The sequence below is a fragment of the Euprymna scolopes genome, chromosome 10 (assembly GCF_053919585.1).
Source record: "Euprymna scolopes isolate OS-2025 chromosome 10, ASM5391958v1, whole genome shotgun sequence".
Lineage (NCBI taxonomy): Eukaryota > Metazoa > Mollusca > Cephalopoda > Sepiida > Sepiolidae > Euprymna > Euprymna scolopes.
This window is the reverse complement of record NC_136491.1, coordinates 107,240,808-107,256,473: the sequence shown is the minus strand read 5'-3', so window position 1 is coordinate 107,256,473 and position 15,666 is coordinate 107,240,808. Positions and strand designations below refer to the sequence as shown.

The following is a 15,666-nucleotide window of genomic DNA, read 5'->3' as shown; positions in this document are numbered from 1 at the left end:
AAAGATATTGTGAAACTTGAATTTAATCTGAAAAAACTATTTAAGAATAGCCTGGTAGCAAAAGTGCACAAGCACCCATTTTTCACGTGAAATTTAGGGTTTTTCAGATTTGTGATAAGATTTTTTCCATGTATTTTCACACACTTGTTTTTTTCTTTGAGAGATTAACTTTAGTCTATAATCGGTATCCGTTTCCTTTAAGGCCCGTCTCACGGCAAAGGATGCTCACAAGCTCTATGAAATACTTTGGGCAGATGCAACAGACTGTTGTTGTGAGATTTCTCTTCCAAGGTTTTTGCCCCTGGCAGAATAGAAGAAAACCAAACAGAAATTACAAGAAGCTCACCTTAAAACTTCAACGTAAATTTTATTAAAGTAAAAAAGGTCCATGGTTGCAAAAGATGCATCATCTTCAGCTATCTGCCACTATGGGCTGGTAACATTCCCAAAGGGAATAATAGTTCGTCTTCGATAAAGGCTGGGTAGGATTCCTGCTGATAAAGAAATGCACAGGTTGGGGATGTTGAGATGTCTTCCACGATGAATGCCAATGTCTTATTTCTCCCCTCACCCAAGAGTACCTTGACGCCACCAACAATCAGTGTTGCGGGGTCAAACTTCAGTTGGGTTTTCCGAGCCCTCAACCAATCCTCTCTGAGGATCAGACCACCAATGAGCCTTGGTGTGACATACAGGTGGTGCTTGCTCATCAAGTCCCCAATCTGTATTGATAGATCAATCATCCCTGTCAGTCTTATCCTGGTTCCGTCTGCCATGGATATTCGCAGGTCCGGCCTTCTCATCCGAGTCTTACCCCTCAGACCTTGAACCAAATCGGACCTGATCAACGAGACTGATACTCCTGTGTCCAACAGGGCCCTCATTGGTCTTCCGTTCACTTTGACTTCGCAGGTCAAGTCGTCGGCTTCTGATAGCACTGTACGAACATGGGCTATTCTATCGGGGCCCACCTGCTGTCTCATTGCTACTCTTGTTAGGGCCCCAACCGGCCATATAGGTGCCGGCAAGAGTAAGTCTCCTTGTGTCCATCCTTAGCAATAATTTTCTGTTTGCAATACTTTGACTTTTTCTTTTTTCTGTTTAACTCTTATTTATTTTACCAATTAGTATCAGTAATTCTAAAACCCACGAGGCAGGTACGATTTCTCGTTCCACAGTTTCCAATCATTTACCTCAGATACTTTACAGTGTTACAATATGCCAATGATGTTCGTTTCCTTATGCCCCAATTATCTAGGAACCGGTTATATTCACTGGAGTCAAACGGTGGTCCACCATCGATCGACAGTTCCTCCGGGACGCCATATGTGCAGAACCAGTTTCGTAGGGCGTTACATATGGCCTTGGCATTCCCGGACGACATCAGAGTGACTTCTACCCATCCGGTGTATCTATCTGCATATACTGGGTAGTTCTTCCCTCGTAAATTGAAAAAGTCCGTCACCGTCTTCTGAAATGGGAACTCGGTGTTCGAGACCGGCATTAGGGGTTCCCTAGGTTGTGACGGAGCCATTACATTACATACTTTGCACTGGGCGCGGATCTGACGAATACCCGTGTCCAATCCTGGCCAAAACAGCCGTTGTATGGTGTTTGCCAACATTCCATTGACACCCTGATGCGCCGAATGGAGTGATTCCGTTACCTCCACACAGTTTTCTGGGTATGAGGATTTTATTTTCCATTATCATCACTCCTTCCAACTTTCATATGCCAAAGCCGGCGAATTGTCTCCAGCAGATTTAGGGAAACCATTTCATATGAATTCGGCAAGGGTATGACATTCCTCGTCAGTAGCAGCTGCTGCCACAATCCTTTCCCATGTTATTGCCCTTAATTTAAGGTTCTGCTTGTAGGTGGAGTTAAATGACGCTCTTATGGCACTATCCATGGTTTATGCAATATCCTTTTCGTTTGCTTCCTCCTGGCTTAATGTTACTGGGCATCTCGATCTACAGTCTGGTGCCACATTGAGTTTGCCAGGGAGATGCTTTATTCCAGATTTGTACATCAAGGACCATTCTTTGAAGTTAGTCTTGGGTTCTTTATGTCCTCCAGGGCTTTGTCTGAGAAGATTTTCACCAAGGGCTTATGGTCCATAGTGACTAACAGCTCTGGGCATCCCAAAATGAACATGCGGCATGCTTCCAGTCCATAGACTAATGCCAATGCCTCTCCTTCAACTGGTGCGTATCGGAACTCTGCGTCATTAGTAAATCGGGAGCCAGCCAGGATTAATGTCCAACGGTCCTCACCACACTTCGGTCCGGCTTCGGTTGCACAGTTGCAGTGCTTCTGGAAAAGAAAATATCCCAAGCCTGTCCTACTGAAGTCCGTCGACAAACAAGTTGGTCTGTTCACTTCGAAGGTTCTTACACCGTTCTCAATCTCTTCCGTGATCCTTTTTTTTCGACTCTTCAAAGATTCGATCGAGTGTGCTGTCTCAGTAGAACTTTCGATTTTTTGTTTTTTCAGCAGCTCCCGGAACGGAGCCATTACTTCGGCCTGAGAAAAAGCGTAGGCTACTTGGTTTACCATTCCAAACCAGGATCTTATGTCAGTTATATTTTTTGGTGTCGGAAAATTTTGTATTGCTTCAATCATTTTTTGGTGGGTTTTATCCCGTTTTCCGTTATCAAGAACCCGCCAAATTCCACCTCTTTTTCTGTGAAGTGAAATTTCTGGGGGTGATGATTCTTGGTGCAGTTATTTATGTACTTATAGTGAGTTGTTTATACTTGCTGATTTTCTTTCCCATTTTCAACTTTCCGTTGATCTAAGAAAACGTTGTTTAGCTGACACAATGACATCTCTTTCTGTTCACTGCGGTATGATTTCCTGTTATACAACCTGCATCCGCACAGCAAGCCCATCAAACGCAATTTTTGCAGATCTGTTGAACCAATTTCCTGAGCTCACCCAACCCTTTTCCCACACGGAGAATGTTAAACATCATGTGCGACATCACATTACAACCCGTGGTGCTCCTGTACATGCCAAGCCTCGATGATTGTGCCCGGAAAAATTGGCCCTAGCCCGCTCAGAATTTCAACACATGATGGACGTTGGAATAATATGGCCTTCAAGCAGCCCATGGTCTTCTCGACTCCACATGGTACCTAAGAAATCGGAAGGAGACTGGAGACCCTGTGGAGACGACCATGCTCTCAATGCAGTGACTGTTCCAAACAGGTACCCTATTCCACACCATGTAATGAACCAGACATACACACCCCAGACCCTGAACCTGCACCTACTCCTGCAACATGCACGACTCGAAGTGGTCGTCATGTAGTATTTCCACACAAATACGCAGACTTCGACAACTCTTAAAATTTTTTTTACTCTTTCCTCTTCATTCCAATACTCTTGGTCCACATACATCTGCATGCTCTTTTCCATTTTTCTTTCCTTTTAGTTTCAAGCTATCTGGGAGGGAATATTATAATGAGCTGTTTATACCTGCAAATTTGCTTTGTCTAGATCAAACACACAGACACAGAACAAGCTGGATGTAGTAGCACACACGCATGGAGCGGAGCACATGCAAACATCACATAAACTTTGATACGCATGTATTTCCGGTGACCTTTGACATAACCTTCCGTTTACCTCCTTTTTTTTTCCTCTTTTTCGCTTGACACCAAACAGTGCACACGTGTAAACCCATACGCTTCATAAGCATGCAACTCAAAGAACAGTAAACAGAAACATGAGGTAGGCTTGCATATTTTTCATATAAACATTGTTACCTGTAAGATGATTATACATAGGGCTAATACAATATGAACAATCCAAGACTTATAATTAAGTTATATACCGCTTGTGTAAAATATGAACTATAACCTCTATTTGTGCACACTTCCACAGAGGTTAACATGTACAAGCCACAATCACACCTCCTAAAGTGACTACCCAATTATTGCACTAATGTATGAACTTTGTTTTGTTTTAAAAAATGTAGTTTTATATATATACTGGTATAATGGTTTTCTTTATTGCTAAGTTGTGAACATGCTTTCTATACCCTTGCAACATACGCCATAGTATGCCAAAATGATGTTTCAATAGAGTCATCTCATAGTATTGTGTCATCTATACATCTTGTTTTCCTGGGCATATCTACAGTGATATTGTCGAACCTGCGTGTATATGCATCTCCTGATACTTGGAATCCTTGTGGTGCCCAAAGATAACGGTATCTACCCCATTCCGTGATGAAGGTAGTTGCATCTCTTGCCGATGGGGAGAGGGTTAGGCTATGATAGCCATTCCATGCATCCCAGACGGGTTTTCTAGTTTTCGCAGGCACCAGCAATGCCTGGTTGAAGGGAGACCATATATGATGAGTTTCTCATAGGGTAGGTCTACCGTATGCCTCGGTGATCCATACTTTTTTGGTGCAACCACCATTCTGGAGCACCATTTGTAGGTGTACCCACTGGTACAGGTTCTATGATGCCCAATGCCACGTCTCGGTCGAGGTCCTCCTTAACTCTTTTCTTCCAATGGTGTGGGACTAGGATTGTGGTGTGGAGAGCTGAGGGTTTGGCCCCCGGGATGAACGTGATGTCCATGGGTTTTCCTTTCATCGCCTGCAGCCGTTGATGTGGGCATACATTGAATGCACTGGACTCAAAATGCTCCTTTATCCATTGTTTCAATCAAGGTCTATTTTCTTCCGTAGGGGCAAAAGGGATATTGTCCCGTTTAGGTGGAACATTAGTTCTTTGTGGGCACCCACATGGTGCCTCTCCGCCGTCGCTAGTTGCCACGTTCTGCTGGGAAGTTGGGTCTGGAAAATTCTCTAGTACCAGACAAAGGTCTTGAAGGGCTGACGTAGGCAGGCAGAAATCAGATATATTTTTTGATACATACATAATCTGACGTGTTTTCTGTGATCCTACTCTGATTTTAGAAAATATCACGCCTTTTATGTTTAGTAGGTTTTCTGTGATTCCCCGAATTTGGTGATTGGTCGGTACTAGATATTTGTCTAGAAATTTCAGAATTTTTTGGATTTCTGGTCCGCTAGAGCATGTCTGTGCCCCAGTATCTGTGATTGCATTAATGCAATGAGTATGGAGGCCAGCTGGCCCTATGGAGATATGCCCAAATTCCACATGGGTCTCTGGAATCGGAGTTATTTCTACCGTCAGGTTTGGTGCTGGATCAGGAGTACCTCTTCAGAACTTACACGGCCTTTGGTTTTATCAGGTTGGCTTCACTTCTCTTTTTTATTTGTCCATCTTGGCAATTCATCCGGTTACAACCCTTTTTGTGCCTTTGGGTAGTGAAAGTTCTGGATTCTGCTCCGATCACTCCCACTGTAGATCTGTTGCTGGATCTCTGGTTTGGTTTTTAGCAGACTCTTTTAAAATATCTGGTCAAGCCACAATTGTGACAAGTCATCTTTGCTGCTGGACAACCCCCTCGTCCTTTTGAGCCGTCAGGATGTGAGCTCTTTCAACACCATTTACAGGGTTCAGTGTCTCTCAGGGTTGATACAATCTGGTTTTCCCAAGGCCGCTGCCTGCGACCCGACCTCTGTATGCTCGTTGTAGTAGGGTATACACTACTGTGGAGATGGGGGATAGACTTGTCCGTGGTCTCTAGGCTGACAAGCCTGTTGAATTTTTCTTCCAGTGTCGTAAGCGTCGCAACTTCCGACAGCACCTTGCTTTGATGCTCCAAGTTTGCCAGCCCTGCCATCATTTGTCTTGTTACCATATCGTTGGAGTGGCTGACTTTTCGACTGCATCCTATCCCATTCAGACAAGTCACTGAAAAGTTGCAGAATTTTGCGACTGATTGAAGTCGTGCCACAAAGTCCATAACCAATTCCCTTTCCTTCTGTCTTACGGAATGGAATTCTTGCCGGTACATTTCTTTGTGTAAGCTTCTGACGGCCACGAGCTTCATGTGTCGTAACAGCTGTTCTTCCGTGATAGAGTTCAGTATTTTTGCTTCTACCATGTCGAACAACAGCCTGTTTACTTCTGGGGAACAAGCCGTTCTCAGCCCGTTTCTTAACCCACACATCTCCTTGTATCTATTCTAGGAGTCAATGAATATCGCCCAGTCGCCATCACTTTGAGTTCGGTTCTGTGGTAAGTCTGTCGGGTCTCCTTGTAAGTGGCTTGCTGGACTGTTCTCCGTCTCTTCGCTGGGCGATATTTTCTTGCTGTAGCTCAAGGATCCGTTGCAGTAATGTCTGCTGTATTTGTTTGTCCATATTCCAACATTGTTTGTAGCAGATTTCCTATATCGGTCGCCGATATAGGAAATCTGCCATGTAAAGTGTCGGCAAGATGACGTATATTTGAAAGCACACTCGTTGCTGTGAATGTCTTGTTTAAGTAGCCCACTCTCGCCTCTCATGCAAGCAGGCGAGTCTACTTCTATGGGGGTGTGATGCCAAGACCTCTCCAGTCTTGTAACTGGGTGTCTTGGGTTCGATTCCACCTCTACATATCGATGTATTATATTTCTTAGTACTTTTTCATCTGATTTAAAGTTGTGTAGTTGTGTATGTATATATCGATTATGGAAAAAAATACATAATTATGAAGTTCATTCTTCACTTAATAATTGGTGAAAATTTCATATTGATTGGATAATTAGTTGATTTTTGGTAGATTTTTAAAGAGACACTCCGTCAAAAAATACTTACTCCCTCCTTTCGTTTTGACCGTGCATGTAACTTTAAAATAAGTTGAACCACTAAAAACTTACAAAGTTAACACTTACAAAGTGAACACTTAGAAAAATCAATTTTATTTTTTTTAAACAACAGTAAGCAAGTAAAAAAAAAAAAATATATGGGATGCGTATTCTCTTTTAAAAACAATTCATTCAATAATGGTCATAAAATGTGTTTTCAGTTGATATTTATTCAATAACCAGCCTTGGTGCCCGGCATGGCCTGGGTGTTTGGAGGTGTGAGTTGAGCAAAAAAAAAAAAAAAAAAAAAAGTGGTAGTAGGCAGGCAGGCTCGAACCCATGAAGGAGGAAAAGAATGTGAAAAAAAGTGGCGTCTTTGCCGTTGCGTCCATCACCGAACCAGAAGTGGCGAAGGTTTAAATTAAGGGTTGGCAATCGAAAAGAGGGGTTGACTTTCGAAAATATCGGCGAAAAAAGCGACCCCTCCCTGTAAAAATGTGCTCAATTGAGGTTGAAGGAATTAATGTTTTTAGCCAATTTTTCGATATTTGTTGTCCGAAGGGTCGAGCTTCAAAACGACACCAGTCTCGTGAAAATCCGTCACCGCTGTTGAAAGTTTTAGGCAGACATACAAACATACATTTAAACAGACAGGTGAGATTTATATTACAGAAGAAGAAGATAGAAGATGGACCAGTTTTCCTACCTAGCAAAAATGGACGAGTCTTCCTAAATTCAAAAAATGTATTCCTCCCACTTTTTCTTTAAATCTTTTCTTAATATTTAAAATCAACGAATAAAACAAATGCTGGATCTGTAAGAGTGCTCACCCCCTAAAAATGCATGTTTTACCACAGCTACCGTGTGTGCGGCAAAAATATGTGCGTGCTTGCGCGTACAGAAATGGCCACAACTGATAACATATAGAATTACATGGCTTAATATCTGGAAAACTACTTATTTGTGGCAAAAATATGTATGTGATTGCGTGTATAGAAATGGTCACCACTGATAACATAAGGAATTACATGTATTTATATACACGTTTTTCTTTACTTTTCAATTTCCCCGTGTCTTGATGAAAGCAGAAAAAAAAATAAACAAACAAAAACTTGCCCTCTCACTAGGTGGCCAGAAAGTGGGTGCTAAATTTGCCTGGAAAAGTGATCACCCACTTTTTGAAAAAGCAATTTCCTTATATGATTACTAAGTCTGTAATCTATGATGATCGTCGGAAAAAAAAAAACTTAAAAAAAAAAAAAAAAAAGAAAGGTGAAAAACACGCATTTTTAGGAGGTGGGCACTCTCGTACAGGTCCGTCAAACAAACACATCAGGTTGTGTATGTTTGTTTCAAATGACATATGCGTTGGCAGTTAACTGGTGTCAATCGAAAAGTGCCCCCCTTGAGCCACTCAACTTCCAGGGTCCTTATGCTTCGTCCAATAAATTAAGGTGCTTCTATATTATAATAACAAAAAAATGTTGAACTCCAGTAAAACAAATGGTACCTACGTAATTGTCAGGTCTCAAATAGTAGCATATCCAACAATTACAAAAAACGATAAGGTGTAAAATCTAGCGATTTGGTTTCAAAATCTACCGATTTGAATTAGAGACTATCACAGGTGAATCAACAAAACACTTAGTGGTAGATCTTGTTTCTTGTCTAGGGCATTGAATGCCGTTCCCCCACTCCCGACACATCCCACCCCTCATAACTGGGCACTTGGGAGTGCACGCATGCCTGTGAAATTAGATTGGGGTGATCTTCTTCTGATGGGCTGAGGGTACCGGATTGACAGTTTCTGGCTGCTGTTTCCGACTGGTAGTACTAACTCTTTGGTAGCGCTTAGAGCGGCTGCTCCATCAACAGTTGTATAATATCGGGTTGCTGGTAGTGCCATGTCACGCATGGAAAAGGACTCTGCACTCATCCCTGATGGGCTTTCCCGAGGCCACAGTCCTAGTTGAAGAAAGGTCAGCCAATTGGTCTACTTGTGTTGCATGTCTGATATCCTGCATAACCTCTTGTTCAGCTCCCCCTCACCTTACTGAAACTCTTTAAAAACATGATGACACTAAAATCTAAAAATAAGCTTAAACCAGGCCTAGGGACAAACAAATTCAACTTGCCTCCTCCCTTGAGGCTTGCATTCACTAACATCCGTGGGCTTAGAACTAATTTAGCTGATGTTGAAGCATTTCTCCTAACAAATACCCCGGATATCTTAGCACTAAGCGAGACTAACCTACACTCCTCCATCCCCTCTAACTACTTTAACATGCCTGGCTATCTATCTCCCACTCTGCCGTAAGGACTCTGACAGACATATGCACGGACTAGGAGTCTACATTCGTAATACCCTCCCCCTGACTAGAGAAACAAACCTAGAAACAGACGATCAAGCCTTTATGTGCTTTAGACTAAACATGCAATGCAACATTAGCTACTTTTATTTTCTCTACCGCTCTCCCTCAACCCAGGACTGCACCATAATAAACAAAGTCTCCGACAGTATAGACACAGCACTCTCCCTTGACAATAGCGCCCAAGTTCATGTATTTGGCGACTTTAATGTTCACCACAAAAACTGGCTTGGATTCTCTACTCACACAGATGCAGCGGGCAGCACAACACATAGTTTTGCTATATCTCACTCCCTATCACAAATGGTTACGTTTCCAACCCGTTTCCCTGACCAGCAAGAACAACAAGCATCACTTCTGGATCTGTTTCTAACTACAGTTCCCGAGGATTGTACAACAAATGCTAACAGCCCACTCGGGAACGCTGACCATACAGTGATAATGGTAGAAATCGCCCTTAATTCTAGACCCAAAACTGAAGAGCTAGTGCTCAAAACAACGAGATATTTTAAAAAGGCTGACTGGGAAGCCATCAGAGATCTTATCAGAGATACCCCATGGGGAAATATTTTTTCTCTTCCTGCTGAACAGTGCGCAAATGAGACCACTGAATGGTTCAAAACAGCAATGGAAGCACATGTTCCCGTGCGGAAATTTTATAGCAAGCCCCACTCTCCCCAATGGTTTACCTCGACTTGCGCAACTGCCATTGCTCAAAGGCAGCATGCATACCGCAGACTTAACCGACATAAGTCCAGTTCAAACAAACAGAAGTACATAGAAGCGAGAAATAACGTTAAGAAAGAAATAGCGACAGCTAAGAGAGAATTTACTGAAACCACTAAAAAACGCATCGAAGCACAAAAATTAGGAAATCGTGACTTCTGGAAAATCTACAACAGTGTAGTAAACAATGGGCAATCAACAATTCCCCCACTAACCAACAATCACGAGGTTCTTTGCTCAGCAACTGACAAAGCTAATATGCTTGCCAGCCGGTTTGCCTCGAACTCCACACTGGACCCTACCAACCACCCCCTGCCTGACTTTCCTTTGCGGACAGACGCCACGCTAGACGATCTAAAAATCACCCCTGCTCAGGTATATGCTATCATAATAAATCTTGACACTTCCAAAGCATGCGGACCTGATCTCATCCCAGCTGTGCTATTAAAAAAGTGCTCAGCCGAAGTAGCTCCAGTTCTCTCCAAACTCTTCAACAAATGCCTTAATGAATCATGCTTTCCGGGCTGTTGGAAAACTGCTTCTGTGGTATCAATATTCAAAAATTCTGGCGAAAGAACTAACCCATCAAATTATCGCCCCATTAGCCTCCTCCCACTTTTCGCCAAAATATTTGAGACCATAATTAACCATGCTCTAGTCCGGCACCTTACAGACGCTAAACTTCTGACTGACCAACAATATGGATTTAGACAAGCCTGTTCCACAGCTGACATTCTCACTGTAATCTCTGAACGTATATACCATTCACTGGATAAAGCGGAGGAGGGCAGAGCGGTAGCTCTAGATATATCTAAGGCTTTTGACAGGGTATGGCACAAGGGTCTCCTCAGGAAAATTAAATCATACGGTATCACTGGTAGAATACTTAGCATAATTGAATCCTTCTTAGACAAGAGAAAAATCCAGGTTGTCCTCGACGGTCGAACATCTAAACAGTGTGATATAAATGTGGGAGTGCCTCAAGGGTCTATTCTTGGACCTCTATTGTTCCTGATATTTATTAATGACCTCCCCGACAAAACTGCCTCTGAGATGGGTATATATGCTGATGACACTACACTCTATAAAAGGCATGACAGGAAAACAAATGAACACATATCTAAAGAAATGGAAAAAACACTAGAGGATGACCTCCAATCTGTAGTGGAATGGGGACATAAATGGATGGTCACATTCAATGCTGCCAAAACCAAACTGGTTTCCTTCAATAACTACAAGAAACCTTCTCTGCCACCAATAGCAATTGCCAGTGACTCCCTGTCTGAGAGTACATCTTTCAAACTGCCTGGCCTAACGTTCACAGGAAACATGAGCTGGAACAATTATATTGAAAACATTGCCAGGGCCGCTGCAAAAAAGGTAGGCTCTCTCTACCGTGCTAGAAAACTACTGACACCTGAAAGTATCCTGTATCTCTATAAGGCCACCATTCGCCCATGTATGGAGTATTGTTGTCACATCTGGGCTGGTGCGTCTACTACTACTCTCTCGCTCCTAGACAAGGTTCAAAAAAGAGTCGCCAATCTGATAGGCCCTGAACTGGCATCTAAGCTTCAGCCTCTGTCCCATCGACAAAATGTTTCATCCCTCTGCTTGTTCTACAAGTATTTTAATGGTGAGTGCTCTGACGAACTGCAGACACTTGTGCCCCCACGTCGCAGACACCCTCGACAAACCCGACAGGCAGCTAAATCCCACCCCCACACAGTAGAGATCCCTAGATGCAAAAAATCCTTCTACTCCAGTAGTTTCTTCCCCAGAACCGCTAGACTCTGGAATTCCATTCCAGGATCATGCTTCCCTAACTGTACTGACATGCAGAAGTTCAAGTGCAACGTGAACCGGCATCTTGCTGCCCAAATCCCTACATAGTGCCCCCGTAGTTGCTGACCCTGATAGTAGCCCCTACACTTGAGTGGCAATGTGCCTTGTTTGGGGTGAAAATGTAATAAAAAAAAAAAAAAAAAAAAAAAAGACATAACAGGCGAGGTAATTAAGTTTTAAATTCCTCGGAAATCTTGTGCCAATTCTGGAAAAGTAATTTCGAAAAGTTTTGAAAACAGTTAAAAAAAAGTTATTTATGAAGAAATTCATAAATTATGTATATTCAGAATTTTTTTTTAATTTTATAATTGCGCAACAAGACATGTCCGTCTGTACGCTCTTTTTTTTCTGTAAAGTAAATAAATGACAAAATAGCCTATACAATCAAAGAAATAGAAATTTATTAAAAATTTAAAAAAAAAAAAAAAGATGCATACTTGTCCGTATGTCATTTGTAAAAAGAAAAAAGATAACATAATACTCAGTTGAAACTTTATAATAATTTTACAAGAGAAAATTGTCTTGTGTGTTTCGTTATTTTTACAAAATTTGTTCAAAAGTTCTCATTGGCAGACGAAAAGTATTTTTTGAAAGGAGTTCTATTTTTGAGGAAATCTTGCACGACTGGATACAAAATTTCAATGAAGCAGTTCATTCTTTCTTTTTTTTTAATCTTGCACGACTGAGGACAAATTCAAGAAAACAGGCAAATCTGGCATTCATGCATTTCTTCTCTTTTCTGCTTGTTTCTTCTTTTTCCTTTTTACTTGATACTCTGAAAATTAAAACATTTATATCCTAACCTAATAATATTATAAAAATATTTTTATAAATAATTTCTCCTTTTCTTTAGTAAAGAAATAACAATTTCTGAGCTTTAAACTTTAAATTAAAAATGCGAAGACGGTAAATGTTAACGAATACGGTGATATGGCGCAAAATAGTACGAGGGTCCAGGGGTTAATAACATGCAAATGGTAAAATTGCGACGGGTTTGACTATCAGATTTGTTGTCAACAACCCCGAAAACCTATCAAAAAAATTATTGGTCAGTGTTCTGTTGTAGTTAAGATAAACCTTGGAACTTGTGACTCTTTTGACTCCCAATTTTTTGGCTGCTAAAATTTTAATCACGTGATTATGGTGTAGTGTCAATAAAATAAACCAAATTTATTATTATTATTTAAGAATGCATGAAAAAAAATTGAATAATTCGACCTCCTATCTTTACAAGCTTATAACTACTTGTAAAATATAATTCAAACCCTAATTTTTTTTTCAATTAAAGGAGCAAAAACCAAATTAAAAAAAAAATAACAGGTTTAATAGCAAATTATGCAATATTTGTTTTTTTAAATCGGTTTTCTTTAAAAAAGATTTGAAGAAAATCAACGAAATTTTACTTACTTCGATTATAAAAAATCGATATTAATTCCAAAATCAATTACCTATAAAAAATACTATTCAATGTGTAGTTCCATCCTTCATCGTTAAGAATTTATCCATATTTATACTTTAAATTCCATTTATTTTTTAAATAAAAGAATTTTTTAAACGACTATTTGAAAAAGGCGCCATTACGTAAGCATTTTTACGTTCTTATCGAAACACCGGAAGTACTGGTTTGTTCTTGTTTAGAACTACAGATGGACAGAAGGAAATAAAACCCACACGTTCGCGTTAGCCGTCTAGCGCTGTGCGTGAAGAAACATGTGTTCCCATAGTTGAAAAATATTCAAATTTTACTTATAAGTTTTTGCCTTAAAAAAAAAACAGTCGAGGATTTTTTTTTTCTTTTCTCAAAGAAATACATAAATTTTTGATTTAATACATTTTAATTCTACTTTATCGAGTGAATTTTTTAAATATCTAAAAAAAAAAAGAAAATATTGAATGAAAATAGAAAAAAATGTCGTCAGGGTCCAATACTTACTGGACAATATAAACAGAACATAAGCTGCCAACTAAAAAATCAATAAAAAAATCAACGTGGTTTAAAAAAAAAAGAAAAGGTTTTACACTTTGAACTTTACAGGTAAATCCCCCCCCCCCTAAAAAAACAAACACTTTTTTGTTTTAATTTACAATATAGTATTTATTGATTTTTTATCTTCAATTTGTGATATATAAAACTTTGGTGAGTAAATTAATTATTAAAATTTTAATAGACATTTCAAAATGGGGGAGGGCGTGAATTAAAAAAAAACAAAACTTTTGTCTAAAATATTATATTCGGTTTATTGGAAAGAGCATAAAAATTTCACATTGACCCTGAAAATATCGTAAAAATTTAACCAATAGAAAAATTTTGATAGATTTTTAAATTTAAAAAATTGAAAAAAAATTAACTTGTAAAATTCAATTGATTTCATTATGTAAAAAAAATGGCTGCATGAAGATGCGCCGGAACTTTACTTTGTAAACACTGTTTTTTTTTTTAAATAAAAAAATAATATTTCTATTATTTTTTAAACAACTTTAATAGTTTATTTTGGAAGTATGTTCGATAAAGAAAATAAACAACCCACTTTTAAAAGAAAAATTATGAGTTTTTATATTTTATTCGCAGTTTCATGTTAGGGATGTCAAAACTTCCTACAAAATTTCTGATACACCTCTGAAAACAGACTTTAATAAGCGAAGTACTTTAAAAAAAAACAAAAAAAAAAAAAAATTTTACGATTTGTAGGGATAATAAATAGACTTCTTTTAATAAAGAGAATGTGGAGATCGACTATTTGGGTTTGTATTACTGTACTCAGAAAAACTATGCAAAAAAAAAAAAAAATTAAAATAAATCGTGGTGCTTCTACACTTTATTGCCGAAATTGGAAACGCCATTTTTATTTCACGCACCTGCTATCCAAATTTAGGGGAGAACATTATATTAAACTATGGCCGAAGCATGAAATAAATAACAAAAAAATTAAACTTTCGGAAAGAACTCTGAAAAAAAGTAAATAAAAAAAAAGTGAAAGAGAACATATATCCGTAATTGTTTAATTGAAATGTTTCGATTTAATTAATGAGAACGGGAAACTTTTTCATGGAACATTTTTTTTTTTTTTATTAAAAACAGAAAATAAACTGGGCGAGCGAGCGCCATCAAAATATAATTGGAAAAACATTTATTGAAAAGTTTGCGTAAAAAAAAAATATTTTTAATAAAACAATTTAACGGGGAAGTGAGTTTGCTTATTTATTCATTTAAAAAAGAAAAAAAAAACTAAAAATAGTCGATGGTCTGCCCTCCATATTCTCTTTACTAAAAGAAGTCAATTTATTTATTATCCCTAAAAATCGTAAAATTTGTTTTGTTTGTTTTAAAGAAAAGTACTTCGCTTATTAAAGTCTGTTTTCAGACGAAAAAAAAAAAAAAAAAAAAAACTAGTGCTTTCCACATTCTCTGTACTAAAAGAAGTCAATTTATTTATTTATTATCCCTAAAAATCGTAAAATTTGATTTTCTTCACACACACACACACACACACACACACACACACACACAAAGTATTTAATTGATAAAATATTCGATGGTCTGCATGTACTGCCCTTGTTTGGCCCATATTTCCCGCCAGGGGTCGTTAGTGGCGTTATCTCTCAACTTCGATAAAATGCCCGATAATATTTGATTTTATTAAATTAAAAAAAAAAAATACTTGATCGATTTACGTGATTTTTGGAATATGACATTTTCATGCAGTGACAAGTACGTACATTATAAAGATTTTTTCCAGATTTTTATTGTAAAAAAGGGGTTTGTATTACTGTACACATAGATTCGAAAAAGTTGTCAAAAAACAAATATATAACAAATAAATGTTATCAAAGGCAAGATAAGTTACTTTTCTACCTACCTGGATATATTTTTCGTGTTTTTATCCAATGTAACACGTTTATTCAGCTCGAAAAACATAGTGTTTACCGATGTATTGGAAAATTAAAAATGGCGCCTCCGCCTCACTCCCTCTTTAACACGGTAAGTTTGGGAAAAGGTGTTATAAATAAAAAAAACTAGACAACATACTATTAAAAACCCGCC

General features: G+C 38.9%; 1 long non-coding RNA gene across 1 annotated transcript in view; it reads right to left on the bottom strand.

The window, feature by feature from the left end:
- LOC145286197 (uncharacterized) overlaps nt 1–15,666 on the bottom strand; it is a 239,429-nt gene that overhangs the window by 91,098 nt on the left and 132,665 nt on the right. The window lies entirely within an intron of this gene.